Raw genomic sequence first — 22,153 nt, 5'->3', positions numbered from 1 at the left:
TCTTAACATATGTTCAGAAATAAGAGGGTTTCCAAGTCACTAAAGCATGAAATGATCCCCTTAATCACATCCCATAGTAAGATAGCATATGTCCAAGCGGGGTGTATAGACCCAAACATGGATGAAAGAGGTTATTAACTCTTTAAACCTTAGAGAGGATTAAGTACCCTTCATCGGATGAGAGATGATCAATCTTTTTTCGTAGTGGCTAGGATCTTTGAGTTTTTGCATGTTGCAAACGTTATATTGGGTTGGGTGTTAGCTTGGCTAATTCCCTTCTAATGCTTAAGTCAGTAGTATTCATGGATTAATAATATACAAAGGAAAGAAATAAGAGTGAGGAGTAGGTATGTACATCATTTGGTTGTAATGAAATGTGACTAAGTCAACATACATAAAGTGCACTTTGAGGCATATAGCATTCCAGGTTCTTGGCAAGATGCTAAACACTATTCCCATTTTGCTGCTTTTTAATCAATGGGATATGCATCACACTTATGATCATATAGGAAGGCATCTTTCTTTATCGTTGGCCAATAGTATCATGTTATTAACACTTTAGGATATGGGGATATGCCACCAATGTGGTTGCCACAATCTGCTTCATGTATGTATTTTAGAGCTTCTATTGCTTCGTGATCTTCCAAACATCTAAGATATGGACCTGCCATGGTTTTCCTATATAATTTCCATTGGGTCATCCCAAAGTGTGAAACCCTCATTTTGAATGCTTTGTATCTTTTCTCTTCCTTTGGAATCGTGCCATTTTGGAGATATTCCAAAATAGGGTGGATCTAGGATCTTGAACTTTACAAAGGATCTTGAATGTTGGGATCAAGACCTTGATTATTAGGAACATGGTGACGAGGTTGAGGATTAGGATCTCCGATTGCTTCTAGGTTGGTCTTATGATCAATGCGTTGGGGTTGACTGGTCTCCTGGAGGGATCTTTTATCATTAGGATCATTATATGGGTTATTGGGATCCTGGTTTCTGGAGGGATCCTGAGGGAAGATCGTAAGTTGGCTGATGCATCTGCCTCGACGTTATCTTCTCTAGTACTTGATTCATATTAGAAACTTCAAATTTGGAGGCTATGATTTTAAGAATATAAAGGTATAGTGGTTAGTCATTAATAAAAAATTGACATATACCTCGTGATCCCTGATCTGAAGTTCCTTGACTAGTTGTAGCCCCATGATCAGTGCTTCATATTCTGCTTCATTGTTAGTTGCATTGAATTTATAACTAATTACGTAGGGTAGCATGTCCCCCTGTGGCGATTTTAGTATGATCTATGGGCCTGCTCCTCTAAATTTCCGACTTCCATCTGCAAAAAAACATTTATTTTCCATGATTTCTTCTTTTTGGAGTTGTCGAATTTCCAATTCTGCTTCAGGATGTAGATCATCACTAAAATCAGCCACAAAGTATGCTAGTACATATGACTTTATTGAGGATCTTGGCTCATATATGATGTTATATGTGATGAGCTTTATTGACCATTTAGTTACTCTTCCTATTATTTCTAGATTTCGCATGAAATTCTTTATAAGATAATTAGTTTAGACATGTATAGTATGAGTTTAAAAATAGTATCTTAATTTGGTAGAAGTTGTATCCAGTTCAAGTATTAGTTTTTAAAAGTGGGAGTATTTGGTGTCCGGATCCGGGAGCCTTTTACTTACATAATAGATGGGATGTTGGTCCCCATTAAGATCCTTAGGTAAGACTTCACTCACTGCTTTTAAGGAAGCTAAAAGGTATAGAAGAAGTGGTTCCCCATCTAATGGTCTTAACAATAAGGGTACTGAACTTATATATTTTTTTAAGTTCCTAGAAAGCATCTTCGTGTTCCTTGCTCCACTCGAACCTTTTATTCTTCTTCAAGACATCGTAGAAAGGCTTTCATCTTTCCGAGGATCTTGAGATGAACCTGTTGAGGGCTATCACTCTTCCTGTTAGTCTTCGAATATATTTTGTCGAGGATGGTGATCTTAGATCGAGGATGTCCTTGATTGGCTCCGGGCTCACTTTAATTCCACCTTTGGCAACCATGTATCCAAGGAATTCATATGATCTCATTCCAAAGTGACAATTTGAGGGATTCAGCTTCAAGTTATATTCTCCCAGTATGTCAAAGGCTCCTTCAAGATACTTGAGATGATCTTTGGCTTTCTTGACCACCATGTCATTGATGTAGACTTACATGGTGCTCCCTAGTTTCTCATTTAACATCTTGTTGACTAGCCTTCGATATGTTGAACCTGCATTTGTAAGACCAAATGGCATGGAATTATAACAATAGAGACCTATTGGAGTTATGAATTTTGTATCCTCTTGGTCGGATGGTTCCATCTAGCTCTGTTGGAATCCCGCAGATGCATTTATGAAAGTTAATAATTCATGACAAACTGTCACATATATCATGGACTCATTCTTCTTATGTACTATTACCATGTTGGCCAGACACCTTGGGAACTTGAATTCCTTTATCATCCCTGTTTTGAGAAGTTTTTCCACTTCCTCAGGTGCCACCTTCCTTCTATTTTGACGTATGGGTCTGAAAGAAGGATCAATGTTAAGATTATGAGTTATAATATTCCTATCTATACTTGTCATGTCTTTGTGTTTCCACGCGAAGGTTTTCTATCTCTCTTTTCGGAATGTAATTAGGTCCTTTTCGATGTCTTTTGGTATTGAGTATCCTATGCGTACTTTGGTGTAAGGATCCTTAAGGTTTAGGGGAACTTCTTTTATATATTTCTCATTCGCTTCTGTTACGCCTCATGCCCCCTGCTTTAATTGCTATGCTTACCTTGAGGAAAGCTTCATTGTGGTCCCATAGCACTCTTTGCATTCCTGCCGATCTCCAAGGATCTTTACTCTCCCCCAAGGGGTAGACATTTTGACACATTAATGGTACATTAATGGAACTATTTTCACGTCATGGATCTATAGACCACCTAATGTAACACTATAGGAATAGAAAGCACTAGTAACATAAAAGTGTTGTATAGAGTTTACCCATTCGATGTAGATAGGTAGTTTGATTTCCCCAATTGTATGCTTTGTTTCACCGCTGAATCCCATTACTATTGAGGATATTTTGACTATCTCAGATTCTGGGATGTTCATATTGGTCAGAGCATCTAATAGTAGGATGTTCACCTAGGATCCTTCATCCACTGGGATCCTTTTGTTATCGATGTCTTCTTTTGGGGTCTTTCTTCTTTCACTATTTTAGATACTTCAATGTGTCTTTTTGCTGCAGAGTAAGAAGTTCCACAAATATTAAAACCCCTAGAGATAGCATTAAATACCTTGGCTTTTGAAGGAAGGGATCCTAATTTTTTCCAGAATCTTCACATGATCCTGCTCTTTTTCCTTCAATCTTTTTTTCGTCTTCCTGGTATCTCTTTGAGATGTCATTTTCTTAGGAGATAACTAATCTAATTTCTAAAGGCTATACAATCCTCGATGATGTGGTTGAAATGTTCACGGTAAGCGCACCATTTAGACTTGTCTTTATAGCCATTTGATTTCTCTCCTTTCCTTGGCCACCTTGCTTTCTCGCGTGAGTCCTGCATGGTAAAGATTAGACCTTCTTCAACTCTAATGAACCTCGATGTTATACTTTTTACTTCACCGTTTTCCTACACTGGGTCATTACGAGATCCTCGTAAAAGGGAGGACCCTTCTTTAAATCCATATTGGAGGCTTCTACTGCATTAACTATGTCGATATTAGGAATATTCAGCTCTTCCTTGCCAAACTTTCTTACAAAATCTCTAAAGGATTTGTTAGAATCCTAGAGTACTCAATGGAGATCACTAGTGATCCTTTTGAATGTCCTGTTATAAGAAAATCGGCTATTGAAAAGATTAACTAAATGAGCAAAACAAGTAATAAAGAGGAACACTGAGAAGCCATTTCAAGGATGATCCTATGAGGGTGGAACCAAAATAGGCTTCCTAAAGATGTGTGGGAATGGTGATTATCTCCATTATTTCTTTTTATTATGCCACACATTCTTTAGGATCAGTGGTTCCATCATAAGGCTTCATGTTGGGAGTTTGGAAGCACTTAAGGACTTCAAATATTGTAGGAGCAAATCTTAAGATTCTATGGCACGTGGGAGATATCTCTAGTATAGGTTGGACCACTCTAGGTACACTTGAGATCATCTCCTTTAACTACCGAAGTTCCTTGCCCATGAATGGGCTTATTCACGTATCAAGGTCCATAGAGTTAGTATTTTAAGTATTATTATTCACGAAGTTACCAGGATCCTTCTTATCGGGATTGATGAAGATTTTGTCGGGGTTCTGGATCACATGGGTTTGCTCGTTTGGATTTACACCCCAAGTGGGAGTAGGTGTGGGTGTTGAGGATCCTATCTCCCATCGGTTTCCTAAGAATCCTATCTTACAGCGATTTCCTGAGGATCCTACATCGTCAAAGTTTAGGATTTTGGATTGCAACATGGTCGGTGCTGCTCTTTCGGGTTTATGGACCCTGATTCTTTCCATCTCCTTGAGTCTAGTTAGAGTTAGAAAGTTAGATAATTAGATGCGGAAAAGTAAAGCCGAAAATGTAAGGAAATATAAATGACAACAAGTATTATATTAAGCAAACACTAAGCTGATTCTTAACAAAGATTACATTCAAACCAGGTTAGTAAGTGTGATCAGCTTAAAGTGATTAAGTCAAGAGTGACTTGCTCTGAATGAGAGATTACGATCTTAAGATCAAAGTTTAAGTTCTGTAAGATCTTGAGTATTAGAGAGTAATGAGAGAAGATGTAAGATATAGAATGTAAGAGAGAGGTATGATAGATGTGTATTGAAACTGAGGCGGATGACTCGACTTATAGAGTTCCAAAAACATTACATGGAAATAACCAAAGACTATAAAGAAGTGTCCATGTAAGACACAATGGACAATACATAGTAAAAACATTAAGTCTTTGTTCTGATCTGAAGGTTGCTAAATACTTCATGTTGTGGTAGCAGAAGCAGCGTTACAGTAGAGAGAGAGACTTCAGATTGAGGTTCAACAGGGTCACTTATTGATTCAACAATTTCCCCCTAAGTGACCTCTTTAACCTTCTCATTTGCGAGTTTCAAAAACTTGATCAGTAACCACCAAAATTTTCTAACTTCACTCAACCATTTGATCCTTGGAGTTATCTCAAATTTGACTTAGTCTGTTGTGTGCTCCGATCTCTTCACCGAAGTCAGAGTGACTTCCAGTTGCCTTTGGGTTAGGCGGTGCATGGCAGTGATGGGAACGAAGTACTTGACATCACTGTTACCTCTTTTGAACACAACTCCCAGTTCTGGAAAGTTGGTTACACCCAAGGATCGCTCTTGATATCCCTCAGTATAAACGGGTGTAGGATCAAGTGGAGGAAGGTTGAATTATTCAACAAGGGTCGGATGAATATCAACATTAATCTTGGGAAAGTCGCACAATGCGCATATCAGGTACTCACCAGCTTTTTCATAAGCTATCTTCATTTTGGAGTGTTTCTCTGAATTGAGTTGAAACACCCTTGTGATTTAGAACACCTTTTCCAGATTCATACACGAAAAGTCAAACTGGGTTCTGACATAATGACGGCCACTTCTTGTCAAAGTATACTGAATGAACTCGGATTTCATGAACTGTTGGATGTTGCAGTTCTTGACTCCAGAAGGCCTATCACTTGACCATATATCCTCGAATTTAGATCCATGCTTTCCATCGGACTTGTTAAGACGTTCGAATTCCAGTGGTAGCCTCTGATCATTAGGAATGCGTTGATCGAAGGGCTCAAAAACTATCAAGAACATAGCATTTGGAGAGTTAGGAATATCCCAGTAACACTCTTCAGGAGGTTCAGCATATGTTAACACCGGCCTGTAGTCTTCATCGAGAAGCCTGCAGGTTGGGTTCACATATGATTTGATTAGGGTTTCATCCAAGGTGGTTTCGAACCCATGGCGTCTCCAAAATTGTTCAGCAAACTTAGCTGCATTCCAGTCGATTTTTCTTTGTTTTGTTGCGGGGGAGTCGTCGGAATGTTCTCATGACATGGTTGGCTTGAGGTGTTTAAATTGAGGAGGGGTTTCATGGTGAGCATAATCATGTTCATATTAAATTCTTTGTTGTTGCGGAGGAGATTTCGGAGGACATGGCACCGGAGTGGGAGCTTTTTCTTGAAGAGTAATCAATATTAGAGATTCATGAGTCTCAATCCTTGGTAGAGCAGATGCATAGTGAGATGGACAAAATTTTGGAGTAGGGATTGCTGATTGAGATTGATGGATCTGTGGTTCTGAATGCTCACTTCCCCTTTTGAGGAAGTAACATGTTGCTCCTCAAACCACTAACAGAGGCCATCAATCTTAGTGAACACATTATTGAATTGAGACTTGAGAAGATCAGATAGTTGTTGGTTGTTTGGTATCTTTGTATTGAATAACAATTGATGGATGTCTTTTGTAAGCTTCAGAATTTATTGACCATGAAAGCTTGCGGTCAAGGAACGTTGGAGATGATTGATCGCGGACTAAAGCACCGCAATGGTTGATTCATAAGCATTATGAGTTTCCTCAACAAACTTCTTAGATTGAACAGCTTGATCAGCAATTGAAGATTAAAGCTCGGTTTTTATTGTGGTGACTTCCTGAATGAGACGTTCAGCAGTTGCTAGAGACTCCTTATGGTCTGCGGTTGTGTTGTTATCCAGGGCTTAGATACCCATTTCAACTTTAAGAGATATACTTTCAGCAGCCAGACGTTCCCTTATCTCTAACCGTTTAAGTCTCTCAGCAATAGCATGCAGACTAGCAGCTTCCGTTTCTTGTGGGGATGAAACTGCAACTAAGATTTTATCAACTTTCTCCTGATGACTAAAAAATTCCTTCCGAGTGACAGCCTTTTTCTTCTTTTTCTTATTCTCCTTTGGCTTGGAAGTGGAGTACTGAGAACCGTTGGAATCTTCATCATCAAATACCATCATAAAGTCATATGATTGAGTTGGTTGATTACATCAGTCATATCTAGATCATCTAGACCAAAGGTTGATTCGGAGCTAACTTCTATTGTTGTACCGTCTTCATTGGATGCATGGATTTCGACAGTTGGAGGGGGCTTGGAAGGTCCTGCACCACCTTGAAGATCATGGGCTTTATGGATTTTGACCATGGTGATCATCCAGTCTTGAACTTTGAGGATGGTAGCAACAGTGTTGGCGTTATGGATTGCATCTACCCAATATTTAGCAACTGTTTGAATTTCTTGCTCCTTATGCTACTGTTGATTGGTATTTTGAGCCTTGCGGGCCTAGAATCCCGTCAGAAAAGCTTCATACTTTTTGACTTCGGATTCAGTATTAGGTTCATACTAAATACAGGAGTCATCAGAGTCATATCCGTCAAATCCTTATTATCGTACTGAGGTGCCCACCAGGTTCATGGATCCTTGCACATTTATGCTCGCCATCACTAAAACACCTGATTGTAAAGCAAGCAGAGTAGGATTTCCTAAGGTTCCTTGGTCTCCTTGACCTGTAGTCAAGTGTAGCCTCGGCTCAACTCTGGTTAGGGTGGAAGAAGTGCCCTACGGTTGAGAACATGTATAAAGTGTTTTGGTGACGGCAAGAAGTATGGAGTGCAACTCCTGTGGTTAAATGAATTCAAGATGGGAAGCCCTAGAGACCTTAAAGTATTTTTAGCCAATTAGATCATCTTAGTATTCAACTGGGGTTGAGTCTCCAATATCAGATGAAACATACAAACTTTTTGTATCTGAGTAGCTGGAGAGGATTGTAGCAAATAGGTCAGCGGGGACCCCAAGGACTACTAGAGTCTTTTGAGAGACTTTAGTATTTGTCCAGTCACGTATTTGGCTAGGGCTTGGGTTTTTCCTATGTCTCTTGTGAGCAAGTGTTGGTTCGGAGTTATCATGTGAGTCTTCTTCAAGATTGACACAGGAGATTTGTGGATGAGAAGGGGCTTAATCCGATGACACAATATCTTTGCATTTCATAGAGGATTCACCTTTCTTTGATCTGTTGTGGGGGGATTTCTTTGAGGGTACCAGCTTCTTTAGCCTTCGGGCTAGTGGTTGACTTGATAGAGTAGTAGTAGTTGGGACTGCGGTACTTACTTGACCATGTGGTTATGTAGAGGATAATATGGACTGACTGGGTAGAGGCGGGGTAGAAATGTATGGGTCAATACCTTCCGTACCCTCTATATGATTTGTGACCTCTTTGGTTTCAAGTGTAACAGATATTAGGACGTGACTGGGTAAACATCTCAGTGGTCCGAAGATAGATTGGTCCATAGAAAGTGTGTACCTTTTAAGATCACGAGTGATGAAAAGATTTATATCATTTCCCATGCTGAGACTTGCATCCCGATGAAGGTCTGAGATGCAGAACGACTAGAATCATGTGAATGTGATCTCAGTTGGGGCTGCCCTTGGATTCTCCTTAGGAATGTACTAAAGAAATTCATCCCATAAGATCTACTCGTAGTTAACATCCTTCCTGGTACAGATGTTCCATACCAGTTCAAGTAGATTTAGTCCCATGTTATATGTGCCATAGGTTTTGCCAAAGAGACTCCAGATTATGAAGTAATAGATAAATTTCCAGACCGTAGCCAGTTGGTTTTTCTTGAATTCCCCAATGCGTTTGAGTTTCTTCTGATAGCCCATTTGGTAGAGAGTTGAGATGATGTCGTTCATGCTTGGAGTATAAAACTTTGTGGGGGGGGGGGGGGAGAGAACAAGAAGATTTATTGCATTTAGGAACTTTTCTTTAGTCAAGATGACCAAAGAATCATTAACCAAGTTCAGATAAACATCTTGTAAATTGTTGATTAGGCAGAACGCCGAAAATGCACACTTGAAGAGGGTCGAGAGTGGAATAACATCAGTGAACGAATCAAAAGCTCCAAACAGGGGGTGAGAGGATATGAACTTGATCATCAGATGAATGGATTCGTTGTAGGATGGATGATCTTCAAATATTGCCCTAATATTGGTCAAAGCAATTGATTTCTTGTAGTGAATTCAGAACCAGTGGGCTGCACTGATCATGATGCTTTGGATTGATTCTTCGATACACCAAACTTCACCATTGTCAAATTTTTTGAAGAACTTGCAGAAAAATTTTAAGTGCAAGAAGATAAAGATTGTCTAAGAGTTCAGAAAGCATAAAGCTTTCTTGGGAGGGAACAAGGATTTAAATAGGTCTGGATCTCAAAAATTTATTGAATTTACCCTACATACAACTATTAATCATAAAAACCCTTGGTTTTTAATCATTATCAGCCAAAAAATAAAATAAATTAAAAGAAATTATTATTCTTTTGATTTTTCAAAAAGTGGGACATTTAATGTAATGTCAAGCCCATTATCACACGTTTGGAGAACGTGTGGTGAAGGGCATTAATCTGTTGAATAAAGGTGGAATTTGGAACGGATTGGACGTCTTGGGTAAAGGAGATTTGACAATTTAAGGAAAAATATTTCTAAAAAGATTTCTTTTATGGGAAACAGGTTTACTTGTCATTTATCCTAAAATAGGTCTGACACAAAAAGAACTTTTCGAAGAGAACTGAAACGTTGTATGCTACAAAACGAATGTTTGAATATAATATGAAAGAATTTTTATTTAATGAGGATGATTAAATAGAACACAATATTACAGTGAATTTATGAAGTTGTTGAGAATTCATTAAAAGTGACTATGTACGGATACACCATTACGGATTGATTCTTCATTGATGTGGATGGAAATGTGACTGCGGTAGAAGGAACTGAGGAACACTTGACAAAAGTTCAGAAATAACAAACAATAAGGATCTAATAAATATTAGTATGATATATGGTTGTGGTATACAAAGTATACTGAAACCATATATGATAGATATATTAGACTAGGACCGCAACGGAGACAAGAGGTGGTCAGCGGTACCTATCAATTCAGGAAGAATTGTTGATCTGGATTCATCATCCCTAATATTTGTAGAAAACTGTTGAGTTTTGTTGCATCACGTGCTTTTGTAAACACATCCACAATCTCTTCGTGAGTTGGGACAAAAATTAGTTAAATGTTACTGCTAAGTATGTGATCCTTGATGAAATGGTACCGAAGTTCAATGTGTTTCATCTTTCAATGGTAAATAGGATTATGAGAAATCACTATAGAACTCTCTGAATCAATTAAATTGGTATCCACAGCATTCTGTATCTGTAGTTCATCAGTTGGGTGTTCATCCATAGGACCCAAGAATAGTCGGTTGGTACGGCCACGTACTCGGCTTCTGCAGTAGATAAAGAAACAGAATTTTATTTCTATGAAATCCATCTAACCCTTCTTCCTCCAGGAAATTGACAAACACCTGATGTGCTTTTTCTATCCAATCTGCATCCAGCATGATCCGCATTTGTAAAGGCTTGAATGCTGAAATCGTTCCATGTGGGATACCACAGACCGAGAGCTTTGCTTCCGTTCAAGTATCTGTAGATTTGTTTGACTGCGGTTAAGTGCGATACTTTGGGTTCGGCTTGGTACCTAACACATAAGCCTGTTACGAAGATAATATCTAGTCTGCTTGCGGTAAGGTAGATCAAAGAACCAATCATTCCTCTATAAGTTTTGTGATCCACTGATTCTCCGGAAGGATTAGCAGAAATCTTATATCAAAAGGTCATAGGAACCTTGGCTTAGGAACAATTATCCATTGAGTATTTCTTCAGTAGTTCAGATATATATTTTACTTGATGAATGAATATCCATTGAGGGACTTGTTTCACTTGGAGTCTAAGAAAGAAGTAAATCTCTGTATTCATGCACATTTGGAACTTTTTCGTTATGAGCAATGCAAATTCATCCACCATACCTTCATCTGTTGTCCCGAATATGATACCATCCATATAGATTTTAACAAGAATAAGGTGATTACCATTTGCCTTTCGAAACAATGTGGGGTCAATCACTCCTCTTTTATATCCTAACATGACAAGAAACATAGAGAGAGTCTCATATCATGCCCTCGGTGCTTGCATAAGACCACAAACTGCTTTCTCAAGCTTGAAACAATAATCTAGGAACTCTAGACATTCAAAGCTGGAGGATGTTGCAAGTAAACTTCTTCTTTCAATTCACCATTCAGGAAAGCGCTTTTTACATCCATTTCATGTACTATAATATTTTTATGTGTTGCATACGCTTAGAAGATGCGTATTTCTTCCATCCTGGATACGGGGGCATATGTTTCATCATAATCAACACCTTCTATTTGACTATACCCTTGGCAAAAAATCTTGAAATGTTTCGAACGACGACACCTGATTCATCGAGTTTGTTTTTGTACACCCATCTTGTTCCAACAATAGTGTGGCCTTTTGCCTCCAAAACGAGTTTCCACACTTTGTTTGTTTCAAATTCTGCTAACTCATCTTGCATGGAAGAGATCCAGTCATGCTCCAGAAGGGCTTTCTTGATGGATCGGGGTTCAACTACAGACATAAAGGCTGCATAGTGGCAGTGGTCTATAAGATCATGTGAAGATCAAGTCTGTACACCTGCAGATGGGTTTCCGATAATTTCACATGGAGGGTGTTCTTTTGTTCAGACATGTATATGAGGAAATTGATGATTTGCAGGTGCGGTTGAAGGAACATCAACAACATCATAGGATTTTGCGGTAGGAGAAGGCAGTCCCCCTCGACTTGTGAGCAGCCTGCAGAAGTGTGGTGGAATTGGACTGTAGGATTTGGATCAGAATGAGGTTTCCTCTAGATTCAGGATCGGAGTCCCTCTTGAACTGAAGATGGTTCCCCCTTGATTATAGAATGTGTGATAACCTTTGGATCAGTACTTGTGTCAATATTTTCTTCTTCATCGGAGATTGAGGAAGCATTTGATGGATGAGAGATTCTGCGGTTGGAAACCAGAGCTGTATCTTCAAGCACTGGAACCTCAATGGTTGTCATAAGAACCGGAGTAGTGCCTTCCCCCTCAACTGGCAAGGTGGAAGTTATGTGCGACAAGTTATTAGATATGGAGGGTCTAGAATCTTCTGCATGTTGTTGTTGAGCTACCTGAGACACAAGAATTTCGGACAGTTGAGTAGTCTCTTCAGGGTCGAAGATGTCGTCATAATTAATTTCAGCTATATTGAGAGGACTCGAAGAGGCTGGGATATCACTTTCCATGATTGCTTTCGTTTCACTTGAAGGGATAGTGTTACGGACGTAATAGTCATCAAATTTGGCATCGATTGTGCCATGTTTGGACCTTATTCCTTGCTAGGGTGTAATTATCCATTAATAGTTTGATCACATTGACCATTCCTCGGAGGTGCCTTGTCTGGACCTTATTCCTTGCTTTAGGGGTGGTAGTGTGAACTGCACGCACTCCAGGTCCAGGGGATGACTCCTCCGTCCTAAACTCTTGGAATGCCAATCTCATCTTGGTGCGCTTATGTGATCCTACCCAGATGTTTCTTGGTGGTTTTTTTGTTGGTTCTTGGGTCGTGCATGGCTAGACCCATCCTTTTCCAATTCCCAGTATTTTTCATCGGAGCTTTCCGCTCGCATGCACCAAGTTTAGTGATTTTTGGCATTTCCCATGTGTGAGGCTTGGTTGGCTCTAACGATATCGTGTTTCTAGTTTGGCGCTCGTAACGGCATGTTTGTAGTCCTAAGTGGTGATATTGCTTTTCTTCCTTGTATCGTATTGAAGGGTATTCCTTCGATGTTTGGCCTTGGGGCCTGGCAATGAAGCTAAGATATTGTTGGTGCTTCCCTAGTCCAGGCTTTCTTCGATCATGGATGCTTACTTTTTGTCTGCTTAATGAAACAGACAGGGTGACCAGAGGGCTACTGGATCCTCCTAAGGTGACAGGGGGTGACCCCATGGTGTTTACACCCTGTTGACCTAATGACCGATGGTTTCTGGTCAAATTCATGACGTGTTATTCTTGAGAAGGAATGAGCACCTGGTATTCTGGGCATTCCTCAACAGCGATTTACTGTGTTTCGATCTTGTCTTTGCGTGTGATGGGCCTATGTGCTTCTAGGCAAGACATCCGTCCAACAATGGCTCTCAGACCTCCTTGTTGCGGATCACTTGCTGGATTCTTTTCTACAGGAAAGTATATTTCTTTTCCTGGTTCCACCTTCCCTATTGCGACTCACACAATTTTAGTGATGGCCCTCTTATCATCTGGGGTCACTTCGAAAAGGGGTTGCACTAGAAGTAATATGGTGAACGTTTGAGTAAATTAGCAATCCACGTGGAATTGGTGATATGTTTTGCACTGACATCTCTTCCCCAGAGAGCTTCCATCAGCAACTTATTGATTTTGTGTTTGAAAGGTGCAAAGGGAAGCCTGTTTGGGGTGTCAATGTCTACGACTTTCTTTCGGGGAGTTTGCTCAACTTTGGGATCCCTGCTGGATTAATCAATTCTTGCTCTACGTTTTGGTATTTTTGGTGATGTCTAACCCTGTTGGTGTTAGATAGAGACTCACTATAGGTTGGAGAGATTTCTAATCCAGTTTCTTTTGCCTGGCAGAAGCCTTTCCCAAGTCTTTCTTTGGCTTCTCGTGTCTGGCAGAAGCCTGTCCCAAGTCATGTATCATCCGAGCAAGGCTAATCTGGTAGCCGACGCCCGTAGATAAGAGAGTACCACGATTCGAGATGTATGTATGAGGATGACAGTGATGAATCCAGTCTTAGATATCATTCGAGAGGCCCAGGTGGAGGCCGTGAGACCAGATAACCGCAAGAGGGAGCGGGTGATTGGGCAGGTGTCCTCGTTTGTGATGGATAGCAGAGGACTTATGACCTTCCGAGGAAGGATTTGGTTGCCCTATACGGGCAGAGCTTGATGCACACTGATGGAGGAGGTCCATAGATAGAGATTCTCAACCCACCCCGGGGCCACTAAGATGTATTTGGACCTGAAGAGAGATTATTGGTGGACCTATATAAAGAGAGACGTTGTGTGGGTAGTTGAGAGGTGCTTGACCTGTCATCGTGTTAAGGGGGGAAACAAGTTGAACACAATGATAATTGTGTAAATGTTATTTGTGATAACTATCAAATTCAAAGGATTTCTTATACTTTATAAGTGATCAAAACCATTTCAAAAAGTCATTCAAGTTATGTTACTTTATTGTTTATAAAACACCTTTTTTAACGTATAATCATAACTAAGTAGATAAATGAGTCTTTTATTCAAGTCAGTAACAGTTCAAACAAACATTCTAGTAAACTATAAAGGGTATAGTTTAGGGGTTCAGAACATACAATAACAAGAATAGAAGGAACATACAATAACAAGAGCAACATAACAATAATGTGAAACCACCACTTCACGACTTAGCAATATACTTGTTAGGTCGTATTTTGTAACCAGGGTCTCCTGGAGGGAGATCATGAGTTTGTGTATAGATCTACACTTGATTGACCATCCTACACCTAGTTGCTAGCTATAGTGGGACCTGCAGGTCTACCGGTGACAAATGTCATACCATTTCGATGTCTTTGGAACGTCGTGTCTTTTACTAGTCGATCAAGCATGGTTACAACCATCTCACATTGAAACCTTAATTTACAAACTAGTTATAAGGTGGAAACTGCTTCAGTAGTCCCTTTACACAACATTACTGATAAATTTCATTTTCCCATTACATTCTTATTGTGATCTCACATAAAAAAGTAATGTCATCTATTTAAAAATAGTCTTAAAAATGGGAAAACTTACAAAATTAAACAAGACAAATAGAACAATCGAGTCTTAGTACATTCAGTTAGAAGGGGGCTTATAATTCTAACTTTATGATTCCTCAGTAGATACATCAAGGATATATATATTAATCGGGTCCGGTAGACAGTAGAACGTGTGCCTTCCGCTCCATTTCCTATTCCTTGTTTGGTTGTGGGCCTAGAATAGATTCACTCAGTCTACTATCTAATCGACCTTAGCTATATATATATATATATATATATATATATATATATATATATATATATATATATATATATATATATATAGGAATGAGTTCTATGGAAAACAAATAACTAGGGCAACATCTATCGGAAACAATAATCAAATGACACGTGTCCATTTCTTTCTTCACAAGTAATGTATTGTGGAAGTTATTGTGATAGTGATGTGTTGTCATGTTTTTATTGGTTCAAATATGTGTTGCCTTAATCATTCATTTTCCATATAACTCTTCCCTATATATATATATATATATATATATATATATATATATATATATATATATATATATATATATATATATATATATATATATATATATATATACACCAAGTAATCATAAGGAGTACTAGATATAGGTCAGGTTGTAGTATACAAATTCAAAGACACTGTTTTCTGGTACAATAACATACTTTTCAGGTAGAATATTGATTACTCAAACTAGAAACTTATCAGAAAAGAATTTAATCCATTTATTAACCCAATATAACTTAAAGGACCTCTAGTGGTTAATTATATAACACCGTAGTTTATACAGCAGAGTTATAAATAATTAACATCCGATAGGCAGTTGGAGGTGTGTTTTTCTGCCTTACTTCCCGTTCCTTGTTTGGTTGTGGGCTTGGGGCAAATTCAAACAATTAACTATCCGTTCGATATTAGATTATTTATAGCTAGTGTAAGCTAAGTGATCACAGAAGGAACTATTGTGGTTACCACTTTACTAAAGAAAATAAGGGTTTTTCTTAAAGAATGTTTTCAATAAAAAAGGAACTATTACAATTAACTCCATAAGTACCGAATGAATACACTAGGGTTATATACAATGAAGATCTAACAAACAATGGGATGTATGACTTCCACCTCATTCCATGTTTCTTGTTTGGTTGTGGGCTTAGGTAATATTCACACAATCGATTGTCTGTTTACTCTAAATTGTATATAACTTGTATCCATTTAGTACTCACAGAAAGGATTGTAGATTTATTTTACTTATCATTCATCATATCATAAAATGTTGGATTTTCTGGAGGAACATGCGGAATTTTGTAAAAAGAACTTGTAACATACTTTACATCACTAAAATACTTATGAACTCGCCAGCTTAAATGTTGATCTACTCTTTCAAAATAACTTGTATTCTCAGGAAGCTAGTACACAGGTATGCACGCTAGGATTCAGAGGATGAAGTGTAGTAGCTTCATGTCTTGTTTCGTTATTACTTTTAGATTCAATCTTTTGTGAATCACATACTTTGTAAACACTTTAATATTAATAAAATGTTTGTTTGTTACCTTGATTACTACGATGCATGTGTTGCGATACTAAACATGACGTCCTCTGCCCCCGAATGTTTCCGCCATTCCGGTTTAGGGGTGTGACATCGATTAGTTCCAACGATCGATCAGCATCCAAAGCAATTACGAATGTTGATTCAAACCCTAAATAACTTTGTTCTATCCACAACATTGTCTTCATCATTTGTGGTTCCAATATCATGGACTTCTCTTGCTGGTTCAACTGCGGTATTAAACAAAATAATGAAGGTTGTTGCGTTTCAATTGATGAACTCAAAGACGAGAAAGCTTACGAGGAATCATTTTGCCCAAATCATGAAATTGTTTGTCTCAGGTACTGTCTATGAAGTTTATACCGATCAAGTTCTTCACATTTTCAATGAAATGGGGCATTAACCAGTTCTAACTGGAATAAGTCACTTTAAAAACTCAAGTCTTCCCTGCATATGGAGTTTTCTTTTTGGAATTGTGTTACGATGCTTGACAAGTCAAAGTTCAGGGTTAGACTGAAACATCCCAAAATATGAAGGTAAAAAAATTTCATTTTGATAACAAACAAACACACATTTATCATTAGTAAAACACTTAAAGGTATTTCATGTTAAATACAATTATCAGAGTACAATCCTAAAATCTCAAGGTTGCAGAAAATATAGGTGTATGAGTTGCGATCAATCCGGGCCCTTTCCTTTCGAAACAGAATTACCTAAAACCCTAAATAACACTTGTAAGCATAAAGCTTAGTGAGTTCCCCAAATACCACTTACCATACATAACATACAAGTCATACATATCAAACATATCCCACATACAATAGGAGGTGCTATGTGCCAACCATAGTCTTGCTATTATTCCTTAAGTCGTATCATGGTCTTTCCTTGCTAAGTCAAGGGCTAAAACCATGGGTCTTACAGAAAAGTGCCAAGAGCCACCTTCTGGTCGTCCATGCAAGCATGACAAAGAAAACTAGTATATAGTCTACAACTACTTATCTACTTAACTGTCAAAGTCTAAACTTTATTCTGGCATACATATTTTCCAGGAGCCACCTCCTGGTCTTTCATGCAAGTTCCAAGGGCCACCCACCGGTCTTCTTATAATCCATAAACCAATAGGCCGACATTGGTGCCTTAGAACCAATAGTTCAAATTGGAGACTCACCTCGCACTATTGAATCACACTGCTAATCCCTAACAGTTGGTATGACAATTCCCTAAACTATCAATATCAAATAAACACCCAACTAACAATTAGAGACTAATCTATATCCTTCAATCCAAATCTAAAGTAAAAATACAATTTTACCCCTTATCTAGCTGGGCCCACGACTAAGGCCCAATCCTACAATCCAAAAGGCCAAAACAGGGCCCAAAATATCCCATGGTCAACCCTGATCAATCCTCTGGTCAAAGACAAAGCCAATAATAGTCCATGTTGACTAAACATGTCGTGTTGCCCCTTGGCCACGCCGTGTTCCGCTAGCATCTAACCAGTCAGGAAAAATCCCGGCCACACACCATGTTGGCTTGCCAACACGCCGTGTTCGCCTGAGATTTAACAACTTAATACATTAACTTGTTTTCTCCGATTGCAAGAGCTCCAAAGCTTAGATCTAGTCCAGAAGCATAAAGTTTCCAACTTTATCCATTGGGACTACCCAAAAAGGTTCAAAACTAAATCCATAAAGTTAAATAATGTAAGAGCTTAACCAACAAGCAGTTAATCCTCCAAGTCTGAAATCCATCCTTTCCAGTAGTGATTCAAGCACAACCATCCCTAAATTTGGTGATTTATAGACATACATGTATGCATATCTTGAATGTCAAAAGGGGGATTCATGACCTAGTATCTATGCATGACATCAAACTTGATTATAATCCAGATCCAAAACATTACTAACTCCTCTTAACCTGGAGATTCGTAATGTTACCAACTTTATGAGTTCTAGCCATTCTGTCATTCAAGAATAAGAAGCTAAAGGAACAAAACTCAAGATCTAACAAGTTGGAATGATAAAAATCAAGTCTTGAACACCTCCAAAAGTTCATAAGAGTGACAAAGTGGATAATGGGGACTTGCTTGCTTGATCTTTACTTCCTTCCTCCTCCTTCTTCCTTTTTAGATCTAAAAAGCACCAAACTAGATCTTAAAATAAAGGAAGAAGATTAGGGTTTATTTCAGGGCTTGAGGGCTTATGAAGGAAAAACCCTAGCCTCCTTATTCCTTTAAATATGGAGCAAAAACCTGGAAGATTAGGGTTTTCATCCCAGATGTCAACATGTCGTGTTTCAAGAGGCAACATGATGTGTTGACCTTAATTAAAAATGTATATTGCTTACCTAGACACGTTGTATTGGTTCATCGAACACGCCATATCCAATCCTCAAAAAGAGATTTATTCTCAATTATGATTCCTCAAGATTTCGGGTGCTACATAGACTAAGCTAAAGTGGAAATCTATTCAGTTATTTTTGGGCTGTATTATGGTCTGGATGTTGATTATGCCACACGTCTCTGGGAGGAATTTGGAACATCAATTTCTCACACCAAACTGACAAATGGTGTTTTGTGTGCTCATTTTTGGAGTCTGATTCTGAAAGGAGGTCTATCAACAAGAGGGAATTTTGGTTCCTTATGATGTAGAAACTGATGAATTTTCGACTATGGATACTCCAAGGATTTTTGTTGATGATCCAACTATATTTCCTACTATTTCTCATATTCCAAATGCGATGCTCAGGCCTGTTGATCCTCAAAATCTGCTTCTTGTACAGTATTTTGCTTCCATTGACTCTACTGTTTCTATTGGTGTTTTTCCACCGAAAGGGGCTGAGGGTTCTTTGTAAGATTCTAAATTTCCAAAGAAGAAGAAGCATCCTAAGAAACCACCAAATGTGGCAGAGGAGGTTACAAAAGAAACTATTCCTTCGAAATCAGGCATTCTCAAGTGTACCAAGAAACCTTGTGATTCTCCTGTCATGCAATCTATTCAAGAACCACAAATCGAAACTACTGAGTAAACGCACATTGACTCTTAATGTACTTATTCCTCCCAGAAGGGTATCAAGAAGATTCGAAAGCCTCAGTTCAACAGGAGAGGTTTCTTGTTTAGAGATTTAATTGTTCCTTTCTCACCTTCCTCAAATAAGTATCAATCCTTAGATATAACTCAAAAGTTTCAACGGAAGAAGAGAAAGCACTAGGATCCACTTGACCAGGTCACTGTCAAAACTAATAATGATAGTAATAGTGGACAATCGGATATTCGCATTGAAGATTTTGTGCTTGGATCACCTTGAAGGAATTATACTCTCAAGCCGCATTTTGAGGTAACAGGGGATCCTGATGTCACTATAAATGAATCTAATACAATTAAAAACATCTATTTTAATGATCAAACAACAACATACATCCCTTAGAAGACTACGTCCATACCACCCAGGGTTTTGCATATTGAGTCCAATACGGAGGACTTTAGAACTCCAGATATCCCTGTGGACTTATCTGATTGGGACAAAAATGTCAACATGGGTGAAGGGGTGCAGAACAAAGAATCCTTTGTTACTTCTACTGTTGAAATATCAAGCATTCCTTCTGCCACCATCATTTCATCTGCTATCGAAACTTTTACTATTGAAACCTCAAGAACTTTTCCACCTATTTCATCACCTGTCACAACTTTAATTCTAGTTTTGAACATCTCACCAAATTACTCAACAATCATGCATGAACCAGTCACCACTTTGTTCTCTTCTCAATCTAATTAAGCTAAGAGACCGATCCATGACAAAGAACCAAATGATGATGAAATCATGGTATCATTTTCTTCTCTTCAATTCGATCATGGGGAGGAAAATGTTCTTGATGAGATGATTATGCCAGGTAAATAATTCAAAACCTTTAACTCTAAAATTAATTCTCTTCTTCAAATAGAAGTTGATACTGGGGGAAGGAATTTTGTGACCGAGGTCAAGACGGAGTATTTGATGAAATCTCAAGAGAATCTCTTTCGAAGTTTGGTAGAAAGCGTTGAGCAGAAATAACTCGAAAGGTTGGTAATTCATTTCGAAAGCATTATATATGAGATTCAGTAGCTTCGTGATGTAGCAAAGGAGCGTCATGACATTTTTGTTGTGTTGGGTTTATTAGATTGCATCTTTGGGCTTGTTTGTATAAGTCCATTTTGTACACTGTATTGGGCCCGTCTAGCCGTTTGTTATTAGGGTTATTGTATATATGGTGCATGCATGCACCGTATTAGGTTAATTATTGATTTTATCATTTAAAATGTATTGTAACCCTTACACACCTCTACAGTAGCAATTCTTAATAGAGTTCTTCTGAGGTGTGGCTTTTTAATCATTTGACAACAGTTTGATTCATTTGTGTTCTTGTTTGATTTACATTTTTGGTTTGCTTGTTAAGAATCTAATCAATCTTAAAGACTTTTCAATCTCATATATTGGTATCAGAGTTGGGGCACGGGTGGATTTGTTCGACAGGGACGTCGAACCCTATAATGGGGGTGTAGGTTGGTTGCACCTGATCCCACATCGGCTTGGAAGGAGAATTAAGCACTCCTTATAAGGGGTGTGGATACCTTCTTGGTCACAACACGTTTAAAATCCATGAGGGCAGCAGATCCCATAAGAACTTTGCAGTTAAGCATGCTCGGGCGCGAGTAGTACTGGGATGGGTGACCCCTTGGGAAGTCCTCGTGTTGAATAGCCCAAAGCGGACAATATTGTAACACGTACAAGAGGGGTATGTTCATACACATCTCTTCTGTTTGAAGAATATCTTTAGGGTTTAATCTATTATTGAATCTGTTGGAGCCGTCATCATTTTTTTACGCTACTCCTGGATTTCGATTTTACCCTGACTTTATCTTTACAAGTCTGATTCTTAACAGGTAAGTAGATCAAGTCATCATGTCTCACAACGACTCCCAAACCAATCCTATCAATATCTCCAACAGCATTAGCTCGACCACAAGGATTCCGATTTTATATACTCATGAATACGAAGTCTGGCCTCTTCATTTTGGAGATTATGTTCTCAGCTCAGAAGATAATGGGTACTTAATCTGGGAAGCAATCACTTTGGGTCCATTCGTTCATTCCATAACCAATAGAACCATTAAGACACAGAAAGAGTACAATCAGTTGATGATAGATGTGAAAGAAATTCCTCATGATGAGAAGGACAAGCTGATTAGCAACATAAAAGCAATGAGGATGATCATATTCACTTTTCAATCTGATACCTTTCGTCTGGCAAGTTCTTGTACTACTACAAATGAGATCTGGGTAAGGCTTAAGGAGTTGTATTCCAATGATGAGGATCACGAGCATTCCATCCAAACTTGTTCAAACATTCAACCATTACAACCATCTACTCAACAAGATGATCAAGCAAGGAATTAGCAAAGAAGTGATCAAATAAAAATTTACTTTCATGAATGGTCTAAGACCCGAATGGATGGCAGTGGTTTCAACCGTTAAAGCTCATGAACAACTGGTGGGGATTCTAAACTCACATGAAACTATCGTGACAAAAGAGGCTAAAATAGTTTTGGGGATGGGATCCTTAGCCCTAATCTCAAAGAGTGAAAATGTGGTTGAAGAAGAAGCAAAGTCAGATCTTTCTAAATGTAATTTCACCAGTGAAGAGTATGCTCTGATGGTATCTAACCCCAAATGTTTTGAAAGCAAGAAATTCTCATATGCCAAAAACTGAAACTGGCAAAGGAGTTATAGCTCCAAGAAGGAGAAAGGGGAGAATAAAAACACTCCTCACAAGGAAGAAGATAAGAAATAAGTAAAGCTAGTTG

Source organism: Lactuca saligna, chromosome 1 (assembly GCF_052625555.1).
Source record: "Lactuca saligna cultivar CGN05327 chromosome 1, ASM5262555v1, whole genome shotgun sequence".
Classification (NCBI taxonomy): Eukaryota; Viridiplantae; Streptophyta; class Magnoliopsida; order Asterales; family Asteraceae; genus Lactuca; species Lactuca saligna.
This window is presented reverse-complemented; position numbering follows the sequence as displayed.